Here is a 13,068-nt window from a genome sequence, read left to right on the forward strand (position 1 = left end):
ACCTGTGAAGGTTTCATCACTGGGTAAGTCTGTGTACTATGTATCATTTATAGATGACTTTTCAAGGAATACATGGATATATTTCCTTAAGAAGAAATATGAAGTCTTTGACAGGGTTAAAGAATTTAAGGCTTTGGTGGAAAACTAGATAGAGAAGAAGATAAAGGTGTTGAGGACAGATAATGGTGGAGATTTTTGCAAGAAGGAATTTGAAGAATTTTGTAAGAAGTGTGGTATAGCATGACAAAAGACTACTCCATACACACCTGAGCAAAATGGAGTTGCAGAAAGAATGAACAAGACGTTGATGGAAAGGGCAAGAAGCATGCTGAGTGGTGTCGGGTTAGGACAAGAATATTGGGTAGAGGCGGTGGAGACTGCATGTTACCTGGTCAACAGATCACCTTCATCAGTGTTGGAGGATAAGACTCCACAAGAGGTATGGACTAGTAATAAACCTTCTCTTTACAATCTGAGGGTATTTGGATGTGATGCATATGTACATGTTCCAAAGGAGAAAAGAACAAAGTTGGATAGTAAATCTGAAAAGTGCATCTTTATTGGGTATAAGGATGGTTTAAAGGGTTATAAGCTTTGGAACCTAGTAACGAGGAAGGTTGTGTACAACCGAGATGTTGTGTTCAGAGAGGTGAAAGATGTTATTAAACAGGAAGTCCAACCAAAGGAACCTAAGAAGATAGAGTTTGAGCTTAAGGAGGAAGAATCAAACTTTACAACAGAAGAGGAATCAGAAGATGAAGAGCCACAAACTCTGATTATGAGAAGATTAGTTTGAGAAGGAAGGAAACCAGAAAGGTATAGTCCATCTGCTTTCTATTCAAATTTTTCTTTATCTGTTATTGATAGGAAGCAGTAGATTCAGAGGATGGCAAACTCTCGAAAAAGACCATGGTTGATGAAATGACATCTTTCCACAAAAATGAGGCTTGGGATTTGGTGGAGTTGTCGACTGGAAGGAAACCCATTAGCAGCAAATGGGTGTTCAAGAAGAAGACAAATGCAGAAGGAAAGGTGGAGAAATACAAACCTCGGTCGGTAGAAAAAGGTTATTCCCAGGTGTTGGGAATTGATTTTGGTGATATTTTTTCTCCTGTTGCCAAGGTAGCTTCTATTAGATTACTTTTATCTATTGCTACTGCTTTTGATTTTGAGGTAAAACAGATGGATGTGAAGACAACATTTCTTCATGGGGATCTGGAAGAAAGGATCTACATGAAGCAACCTAAAGGCATTGCATTAAGGGTAAGAAAGAATTGGTATGCAAGTTAAAGAAGTCTCTATATGGGTTAAAATAGTCACCAAGGATGTGGTATCAGAAATTTGATACATTTATATGGGGACTTGGCTTCACCAGAAGCAAAGCAGATCACTGTGTGTATTATAAATTAATTGGTGACCGTGTTATTTATCTGGTGTTATATGTGGATGATATGTTGCTGGTTGGAAATGACAAAGAAATTATCCAGGATTTGAAGACCCAATTGTTCTCCAAATTCGACATGAAAGATCTTGGTGCTGCAAACTATATTTTGGGCATGGAAATTAAAAGAGACCGGGAAAAGAAGAAGCTCTGGTTAAACCAGAGGAAGTATGTTGAGACAATACTACAGAGATTTAATATGCAGGATAGTAAACCGGTGAAGGTTCCTATGCCTGTAGGTCTAAAGTTATATGTTGAACAGTGTCCCAAGGCACAAGAAGAGGAAGAGGACATGTCTCGTGTTCCATATGCAAGTGTAGTTGGTAGCCTGATGTATGTAATGATCTATACTAGACCAGACATTGCACATGCAGTGGGAGTATTTAGAAGGTTTATGTCAAAACCAGGGAAGGAGCATTGGACAACAGTGAAGCGGGTCTTCAAGTATTTGTGTGGCACTAGTGATTATGGTTTGTGGTACTAAGGAAGACCAGGATTGGACAGAGTTTTGGATATTCATGGCTTTGTTGATGGAGACTGGGATGGAGATCAAGATCAGAGAAGATCTACAAGTGGGTATGTGTTTAACCTATTTAGAGGTGCAGTCAGTTAGATCAGTAAGAAACAATTTGTAGTGGCACTATCAACTACAGAGGCAGAATACATGGCAAACACTCATGCAAGCAAGGAAGCAATCTAGTTGCAAAGATTGTGTTCAAGTATGGGGTTAGTACAAGGAGCTATAAGAATAGACTGTGGTAGCCAAATTGCAATTTTCTTGGCAAAGAACCCTGCTTGCCATTCAAAGACAAAGCACATTGATGTTCATTATCACTTTGTGAGGGATATGATAGAAGACAAAAAGGTCTTGCTCGTAAAGGTGGACACTTTGAAGAATACTGCAAATGCATTGAAAAAATCTATGAGCTCTGAGAATTTCTCTTGTTGTAGAGAAACAATGGGCATTGCAGGGCTGGATAAATGAGAAAGCTCTCTTGTGGCTCCCTGTGGAAAGAAAACAATAAGTGGGATAATGTTGGGTTGTGTTATATTATTTCCACGACTTGCTCCCCTAGTTAACCGAGGGGTTGGGGGGGGGGGGGGGGCCAGAACCCCTGCTTTGTTGCGCCGATTGTGCAGCGGGGGGGTCGCAGGGGGTCTAGGGCAGTGCCCCGAGAAATTTTTTTTTGGACCCTATATTAGGTGGGTGGGCCTACCTATGGTTTTGTGCATGGTTTCCACACATGGTTTTGGGTGCGATGGTTTTTGGTCCATGGTAATGGATGCTTCAGCATGTATATATATGTATTATCAATGTAAAATCCTTGAGGATTAAATCAATCGGTCGAGTCCTGATCTTTAAAGCAAATTTTCTCTTGAGAGATCACGAGTTCAATTCTCTCGACACTCTCGGGGTTGGGCTTTATGGTAGAGTCGGTAGGTAGTGATCCCTTTGGGTGGATCTTCCTAGTATAAATATAATGTCAACGTAGTAGTCGTCGATCTTCGAGATCCATGAACCACTAAAAAAACAATGTAATGTTCAATATTTTTACAATCAAGATTATAATGATAAGTGACCTATATACCATCTACTATTGCACTCCACTATAATGAAAAATCAAGAGATTGTTGCTAAACAAGCACAACTTAGAAATGAAGCATTCCAAGCATGGTTGAATCAACCACCTATTCAATTCCCACAATGTTCAGAGACACCAATTCAAAACATCTATAGTTACACTAATTCTTCACATGTTGCAGCCAAATGAAATCATATAAAGGTTGGTATAAATGATTTCTTACAGGATACCCATGCCATGGAAGGAATGATGTTACATTCATTCCACCAAAATGAATCGGGGGATGACACTAATATTGATATTACCTTCTTCAAAAATATGAAAGATGCTTTCATTGCCACTCTCTTTGGATAAGGGTCAAGGTCTACCCAACAAGAGACAACAATGTTATTGTATAACTTGAAAGTGGTGTCTGGTATATCAGGTGCATGTTTCTCATCACTTTCAGGTAACTAACAATTTATTCCCCCAATTTTTTAAGGAATATTTTCACACAATGAATATTGAAAATAGTTGATTTTATGCACGCTTGATGACAATGTACATTTTTATCGCCCACTAAATGTAGTTTACTTGAAGATAAGGTATTTCTAATTAATAATTTCCTGTGTGATAACTACATAAAGGTAAAGAAAATGTTGAAAAGGTTGGGTGTTGAGTACATATATGAACCGAATTGGATCATTATATTGTTTTTCATCCACCTCGATGCATTCGGAGTGGAAAAAGTGGAGGAATAAACTCATGGGACCATTTTTATAGGCAGGACCCAATTTGGAGAAATGGGGTCCGAAACATTCGGGAGTGTTTTGAGGCATCAAACAATGTTTCTTGTGGCTAAAACTATGTTGGTATAATGCATGATGTTTTAATTCTATTCTACACATAAATACCTTTCCAACAGCTCAAGAAGCGCGCCAATCGGAGTCTGTATGCAAAAGTTATGTCACTCATAAGTTGACCTTCCTATTTTCACACCTATAGTTCGAGAGGATGCCGCGTCATCCCCCACTATTCATGGAAAAGGGGCTAGCCACGTGTTTGTGATTTAAAATACTCTATAACAGTTTATTTTGTAACTCTAGTTAAGAGTTGATGTAGTCAAACTTAACGACTAGTAGGCTATTAGGCTGTGTTATAACCGGCCCACTAGGAGGAAGAGGCATTCCATTCTTTCAAGAGAATTTTGTTCCATAGCTTAGCAAAGATAGCCAGAAGAGATAGGAGGTAGAGTATACAAAGAATATATGTGCACTGTAGCAGCCCATGGGCCACAGGCATTACTTCTTTGTACGTGTAGCCATATTTCGAGATAGAGAAAGTGAGCGAAGCAAACTCACCTTCCAGCTGGGTTTTCTCCCAAGAGGGTTTCCCATAGAGCATATCTTGTGTATTATGTGTGTGTGAGATTATTTTTTCGTTCTCTACTTTTTCTGCATAATTTTCATTCACATGCATGCACTAATTACAGTAAAATCTACAGATCTAGAAATAAAATAAAATTGTAATAGTGTAAAATATGAGTATTTTAATATATTATTATCAGATTTGTTGTGATGAACTATCCAGTGGAATATCCACAGCAATTTACAGATCAATATCATACCATGAATGTTTGGATAATTGTGTTCTATACATTGATGAATATGCTAACAAAGAGATATGCCTAGAATGTGGGCATGAAAAATCCAAAAATAAAAAGATAAAAAACAAGTGTAAGGCACATGGTCTTCCTTGTAAGATATTGAGGCACATGCCTATAATTCTAATGATTCAAAGGTTCTTTCATTGCAAACTATTAGCCGAGTTCCAATGGGTGGCATGCTCGACATAGAAGTGAGCTAAGATTTATTTGAATCATAGAAAATGCAATAAAAGTGAAGCATATAAAAGATACATGGCTCGATAAATTAAAGGACAAAGTATAGAGCCTATAATTGAGAATAGTAATCAATGGAGTTGGTCCATATTCCTGCCAAAACACCAATTATTTTAGTTTGCCAGTGGTATTGATCAATAACAATATCTCCTATGGTTGTCCATGAAGAATGAACATCTTAAATTGGCTCTGATAGTCCTCGGTAGAAGACAAGTGAAGAGAATGTATGTCTAACTCCAATAATCAATTGATGAATTTAAGCAAATATGTAAAGGGGTGCATTTATATGATGTATAAAGACCCATCCCAATTTATAGGTCTTCTACGATGTATAACACATGTGCGTACACAATGCATAATATCTAGGACTAGGAGTTTGATTTAGTAAACATGTTGATTGATTTGTTTGTATCTGTAATGTTACCTGGCATACTTAATTTGGTGCAACTATATTTTTGAAATTGACAAGATTCGTATACAATAACATTGCAAGTCTTGTAACAAAAAAGTATCATGGATGTAAATGTTGTAGAACTTTTATAAAGGTTAGGCAATCCAACCACCTATAGAAGTCAGTGTATGATTCCTCAATGATATTCATCCCAAAACACCACCCTCATAGAATATTTGTATCTACTTTCAATGGTAAAGAAAAAAGAACCAGGAGATCTAAAATAATGGCATTAACAAATTAGATTAGGGCATATGACATTGAGAAGAAAAGGAAAATTCCTTAATTTCTCAATTCAAATGGGGAACCTATGTCAATGATCCTAAAATTTTTGGCACATATGTTTTTAAAATTCCCATTGGGATGAAAAGGAAATTTATATTTTATGAGTTTCCATATTGAGATAATCTTAATATTGCCCACTCACTAGATCACATCCATATATTCAACAATGTTTCATCTTATTTATGGAAGCACATACAATCATATAAAAGTGACACATTGGATATTAGGAGAGATCTTATTTCTTTGAATACAAAAAAGAGACAATGACCAAGAAAATATAGTAGAGAATAGGTTGGTCCATCTTGATGTTTTAAAGAAGGCAATGTCCCATGGATTTGAGAAAGATTATTTTTATATGGCAAAGGATTTTATATTGGATGTAGGCACCTTCTTTGTATGGGTAAAATCTATGATGTTGCTACACTATATAAGGGAATTTGTTGGGGTTGAAATTACGTGACCATATGAACCTTCGAACAGTATGCATGTCGAATACATAATTTATTTTCTACAATCTAGGTTATAATATACCATGCACTCATAATTTTATGGAAATTAATTGTATGTGTGTCCATTTTGTAGTGTCTATCCCTTGATGATGTATGGTTATGTGAACCATGAATTTCCCCAAGACCTACAGTGCGCCATATTGAAATTATCTACATTTCTACATTAGATCACATCAAAGGAGTTTCATATGGCTAACATTCAATGGTGGCATCAAAGATAGTTGAGATTGTTTATATGTTTGAAAAGGAAATGCCCACTAGTTTTGTGGACTTGTAAGCCCATTTTCTAATTTACCTACCTGATGAGGTTGAATCAGTTGGGGTATTATCATGTCATTGGATGTTCTTCCTAGAGAGGTACATGAAAAATTCAAGGGTTTTGTTCGACAAAGGGAAAAACAAAATGGATTTATGGCAATGGGATACATAGTATATGAGTCATTTTATTATGTCGGTGAGTATGTCAAGAAAATTGATGATACACTAGGGGAAATTATTTAGGATGACAAATGGGATGAGATAAAAGGGTAGGGGATCCATTCCAAATGAACAAAAAATGGTGTGTGATAAAGTGTAGATCACTCATATTTTGTCAAATTTGTATATAGAAACCATTTACACTAAAGTAAATAATATATATTAAATCTCTTACTATTCATTTTGAATTCTTGCATACATTTGCGAATGTAGAAATTGATTCCATCAATAAATTTATTCTTTACAACTCAAAGGAAACAAAAACAGAGGTCACGTTGTATGAAGAGAAAAAAGGAAATGGGATACTGACAGGAGAACATTTAAATGGTAGAATTATAGAATCCTACCTTGTCCTACTCATTTAAAATAAAATATGCCAAATATTTGTCATAACAGTTGAGTGGTTGTTCAGATCAAAGAGAAATATTGTGTATTTGTTCATTACCCATGTAGAGAAAACCCATATGCACTAAATATAGGGATCAGGTGCAATGACTCTATAATAATATCTTTGAGTGCCATATTCAATTTATAATGTGCATTTGATTTGTAAAATGTACTAGGTGTTAGTTGATTTTCCAAACGCGCGCGCCTGCTGCTCCCTGCCTGCAGCAGCCTGCCCAAACCCTTGCGCTCTACGACCTCCACGCCCCTCGCGTCCCCCTGCCGATCCAATGGAGGGCAGCGGGGATCCGGATCCCCCTCGAGTACCACCGGAGGTGATGGCATTTCGTTCAATGATTGCTACTGGAACAAAGCGCCCGCCCTCAGGTATGCATAAGAAGTTTGTGAAGAAGCTGGATTCGATCCCTTCAGTAGCTTTACCTGAACAAGAAACTTGCAAAGCCGCAATGAATCTCACGGAAAGAGGCCTCATAGGCGAGTTCACAGGCCTCTGGCCATCACCTAAGTCGGTAGAGGATTGGACACAAAGGAACTGGAAGCCCCTGATCAAAGAAGGAGTCATGAGCTATTTCGTAGGTAAGGGTTACTTTGTGTTTGTCTTTGAAAACCCAGATGATAAAGGCTTGATATTTAGAAATGGACCGTATTTTATGGGGCCACAGGGCCTATACTTGAATAAATGGGCACCAGATTTTGACCCCACTCAGGAAATCCCTACTGCAGTCCCGGTCTGGGTCAGACTCCCTCATTTACCATTGCATTGCTGGAATCAAAAATCTTTTCAAATCATAGGTAATGCCCTGGGAAAGTATATAGATCAAGCAGCGAGAAAAGACCAGTACTCATGTGCCCGCATTTGCGTAGAAGTAGACTTAGAGAAAGGGTTACCGGAAGCTATCAATCTCACAGTAGCTGGGTTGTTGTATGTTCAGGAGTTGGATTACGAACAGTTACCCTTTAAATGCAGACATTGTCACAGCCATGGTCACTTTGCAAAGAACTGCAAAAAGAGAGCAGAGGAGCAAGTAGAAAAGCAGAATGGGGAACAATGGACCCTCGTACAGAAGAATCCATCCTCCAAAAAAAAAAGGAAATGGTAAAGGATCCACGGAAGGAGACCCCAGTACCAGTAAAGCCAATCAAGAAATAGAAGAAAATCCTAAAGATGCGGATAAGGATCTGGCTAATCAACCGATCCTAAATCAGGAGAATGAAGAACAAGAGGATACCTCTATTCCAAACAAGGAGGTAGAGGAAGTAATACAGAGGGAGATTAATCAGGGCAGCCCATTGAACCCTACATATGCAGAGATAATAAAGAAAAAACCAATAGAAAGTTCTAGCTCCTCAGAGGACGAAGTTTATGAGCGCCATGCCAAAAAAGCAAGAAGGAAATCCCGCAAAGAAAAAAGGGAGGAGGAGGCAGAGAGACTTAAAATGCAAGGAAGCCAAGCCACCATAGAAATGACTATTGGGCAAAACACCAGACGAAGGTCCTCCAAGGGAGGGCTCACCACCCCTTCAAGTAAATAATGAATATCGTCTCTTGGAACTGCAGAGGTCTGGGGAACCCCTCCAAAATAGAGGCAGTCAAGGATCTTATGAAAGCAGAACCCTCAGACATACTCTTGCTCCAAGAGACTAAAATAGAAGGGCATGCCCTTCTAGAGATCAGTAGCACAAAGTGGAACAAAAAAGCAGGCAAAGCGGTCAGCTCAAGGGGTACATCTGGAGGACTAGCAACACTCTGGAATGGAGACCTTTTTCAGCTGGAAAATCACAAGGAAACGCAGCACTGGATCCAAACTGAATTAATGCACAAAGCAAGTAAGCTAAATATCAACCTTTTTAATCTTTATGTACCTGTCTCTTACCAGGAAAAGAGAGAATGCTGGAGATCTCTATCAGCTTATCTAGAACAGATTGCACCCAACAACATTATCATAGTAGGGGACCTAAATATTACTATGAAAGCGAAAGAAAAGAGGGGAGGGACATATAACAGAGATCCCATGCTTGATGAGGTGGAGGATCTCTTCCAGCGTTGGGACCTGCTGGACTTCAACCCCATCAGAGGTATTTACACTTGGTACAATAATAGAGTGGGAAATGACCACATCTCAGCTCGGTTAGACAGATTCATGGTTCAAAGCTCCATAATGATGAACAAAAAAATAATAACCACAAAAATTTTGCCCAAACTGGCCTCGGACCACAAACCCATCCAACTCCTTCTAGAAGATGAAAAAGACTTAGGACCCATACCTTTCCGATTCAGCCCCCTATGGATTGAGAAGGAAGGCTTCGAAGAAACTGTAAAGGCAGCATGGGACAAACCAGTTTTTGGATCTCCTAGTTATGTCTGGGAGCAAAAGTTAAAGGCAACTAAATATGCGCTGAAGAACTGGATAAAAAAGCCAGTGCATACCCCTACAGAGCAAAGAAAGGAGTCAGTCCAGGCACTTCAAAATTTGCAAACAGAGATGGAAAACATAGATATAACTGCAGATCTGTTGGAGAAAGAAACAAAAGCTCAATGCTCTACTCACCAAACCTTCAGAAAGGAGGAGGAATATTGGCGATTAAAATCCAGGAGCTTGTGGTTGAAGGCCGGAGACAGAAACACTTCCTACTTCCATCGACAATACAGAGCAAGATTGACCAGGAATCACATAGCAGAGATTAAAACTCCAGAGGGCAGTGTATGCAACAGTTATCACCAGATCAAGGCAGCTGCAGAAAACTATTTCAGGAAGCTATATAGGAAAGAAAATCACAGTAACGATGAAGAAATTGGGGATTTCATGTCTAATATCCCAAATCTGATTAGCCCTGAGGAAAATGCAGAACTATGCAGGCCAGCCACAGAGGAAGAAATTATTAAAGTAGTCTTTTCCATGGATGCAGATAAGGCTCCCAGAACCGATGGATTTACAGTCCATTTCTATAAGGCATGCTGGCATATTATAAAAGTTGATCTATACAAAATGATAAGCAGATTTCTGAAAAAGGCTAAGGTAGGCGGAGGAACAAATTCTACATACCTCGCGCTAATTCCCAAAGAGACCAACCCGGAAACATTCGCCAGGTTCAGGCCGATATCATTGTGTAATGCCTCTTACAAAATCTTGGCAAAATTGATCGCTAACAGGATCAAGCCATTGCTAAAAAAATTGATCTCACCTTCTCAAGGCGGATTCGTGGAAGGCAGAAATATCTTAGACAATGTAATACAGGTCCAAGAGATTATACATTCCAGCAAACAGCGGAAGGAAAAAGGCATGCTGGTCAAGTTAGATATGGCTTGCGCATTTGACAGAGTGGACCGTTCATTCATTTGCAAGGTTCTGTTGGCGTTTAGTTTTTCGCAGCAATTCATAAATCTAATTAATGCCTGTATAGGAAATCCTTGGATCGCCCCGCTAGTCAACGGGCTCCCACGAACTTTTTCCAAACGCAGAGGGGCATCAGACAGGGATGCCCCCTCTCCCTGTCACTGTACATCTTAATGGCGGAGTCACTAAGCCGAAAACTTGCTGAAGAAAAACTAAGAGGCAACATTCTGGGCCTGAAGCCATTCCATGGAGCAGAAGGACAGAACCATGCGTTATTTGCTGACGATACAATTCTTTTAGGAGGAGCCACCACAAGAATCTCCAGATCCATAAACGCAACCCTCAACAAATACTGTAGAGTCTCAGGGGTGTTAATAAATGAAAATAAAACAGAAGTCTATAGCTGGAATATAGAGCAGAGGGAGCTATCAGACATAACCACGCTCCTGGGATTCAAAGGACAGGTAAATTGTGACAGTTTCAGGTATTTAGGCCTCCCCATTACATCAGGAACAAATAAAAGATCGTTGTGGAGCGAATTAATATCGAAAATAAAAGCCAAAATCGCAGCGTGGGGAGGCCACTGGCTGACAAAGGGAGGAAAGGTAATATTAATTAAAGCAGTACTCTCAGCACTCCCAATATATCAGGCAGCGTTCCTCCTAGCTCCAAGAAATGTGACAGAGCAAATTTCCAAATTGCTCAGAGATTTTTTATGGCAGGGAGGAAAGGGAAATGAAAATAAAATTCATTTGGTGAAATGGGATGTGGTAAAAAAAACACAGGCAGATGGAGGGTTGCAGATCAGAGACCCAGCCCTCATAAATTTAGCTCTGGGAGGAAAGATTCTCTGGAAGCTATTACACGAACCCACACATCCGGTCAGCGAAATACTGAGGTCCAAATACAGTCCCAACAAAAATCTCAGCAATCTTCAGAATGCAAATACAGTCAATAGTACGCAGGTATGGAAACTTTGCTGCAAGAGCAGTAAGTTTTTCACCAAACATGTCTACAAGATCCCGGGCAATGGCAAGCGCACTCATTTATGGAATGACAGAATTATGGGGAAAGAACCCTTGAGGGACAATGAGGATATAGCTAACCTCAGGGAATGGCTGAAGCAGGCAGGAGTTAACATTGTTTTTGACTTGTCAAAGTGGGACCAACGTGGGGATTGGGCAGGATGGGACTTCCAAGGAGTTCCAGAGAGGTTAATACATCAACAAACTTTGGTTGAAGATCTGCTGGAGGAACCAACGCCCATCAACAGAACCATGAAAGACAAATGGGGGTGGGGCCAGAATGGAATCTACACAACAACAGCAGGATATAGAGCAATGCAGACCTCAAATAACAGCAGAGAAAACTCGGCTTTTTGGAAGAATGTATGGGACCCTTTAGCCCTTCCGAAGGTAAACTTCTTCTTCTGGACCCTGGCTCATAACAAACTGTTAACAGGCGACAACTTGGCAAAAAGAAATATAGCAGGACCCCACAGATGTGAACTTTGCAACAACAACCTAGAAACAACTCAACATCTTTTTTTGGAATGTAATTTTGCAAAATAGGTATGGAGCATTATCTTACAAAATTTTCAGATTACTATTCCTTCACAAACCTCTGTTGCAGATTTATATGCCAACTAGAATAGAATCTACCCCCAGTGCATCCCCTCCAAATCGTTCTGGAAAAAAATATGGACAGCTATCCCAAAGTATGTATGCTGGCAGCTTTGGTTAGCTCGAAATCAGCAGATCTTCAGAGAGATAAGTCACACTCCATTGAAAGTAGCAGCAAAAGCTAAATCTTTCCTACTGGAAGCAGCTCAACAGCAATATTTTAAAGAAGACCATCTGTTAATGCCAGAAGAAAAAAGATGGCTTGGATCGCTAGAGCCTCATCCACACAAGCAACTCTCCTCTCCAAAAAAGGCAAGCCAGGAATGGCGCATAAGAGAAGAAGATGACAAATTCCAACTATGGTGGCGGGCTCAAAATATAACCACTATTTTCTTTGACGTAGCATCCAAAGGCAATCCAGGAAGTGCAGGAGCAGGGGGAGTCATATACTCCATAGATGGGATTGCAAAAGACTATTTCAGCTGGGGACTCGGCCAGAAATCTAACAATCAAGCAGAGATCCTCGGGCTTCTGAAAGCTTGCAACATCGCAAGAGACAAAGGAGCTAAAGACATCCAAGTGTTTGGAGACTCAGAACTAATAATAAAGAGCATGAAGATGGCAAACCGTTTTAGAAATGCTAGCCTAAACAAAATTCAGGACAGGTTGAAGAGAGTCATGTTAGACTTTAACACCTGTAAGTTTTACCATGTTCTCAGAAAGTCAAACGGGGAAGCAGATCAGCTGGCAAATAAAGGCAGCTCTTTGATGAAAGGTCTCTTAATCGTAAACAACGAAAGCACTATATGTATGCCTTGAAAAGCAAGCAGATCTAAATAGCAATAGGGTGAAGTATGTATTGTAACTGAAGCTGCTTGGGATCAGACCCAAGATTTTCCAAATTAATAAAAATATAACCGTTTGAGTTAAAAAAAAAAAATGTATTAGGTGTTTATTAATGCTACGATTATTAGACATATGACACCATCCTTTGTTTGCATTTTTACAAGTGCATTTTTTCCCATCTATGTGGGAATATAGACATCATTTTCACACTAATGATGGACATGACACATAAGAT

Source organism: Pinus tabuliformis, chromosome 4_1, assembly GCF_031772625.1.
Source record: "Pinus tabuliformis cultivar Carrire ecotype Pingquan chromosome 4_1, CPIR1, whole genome shotgun sequence".
In the NCBI taxonomy this organism is placed as follows: domain Eukaryota; kingdom Viridiplantae; phylum Streptophyta; class Pinopsida; order Pinales; family Pinaceae; genus Pinus; species Pinus tabuliformis.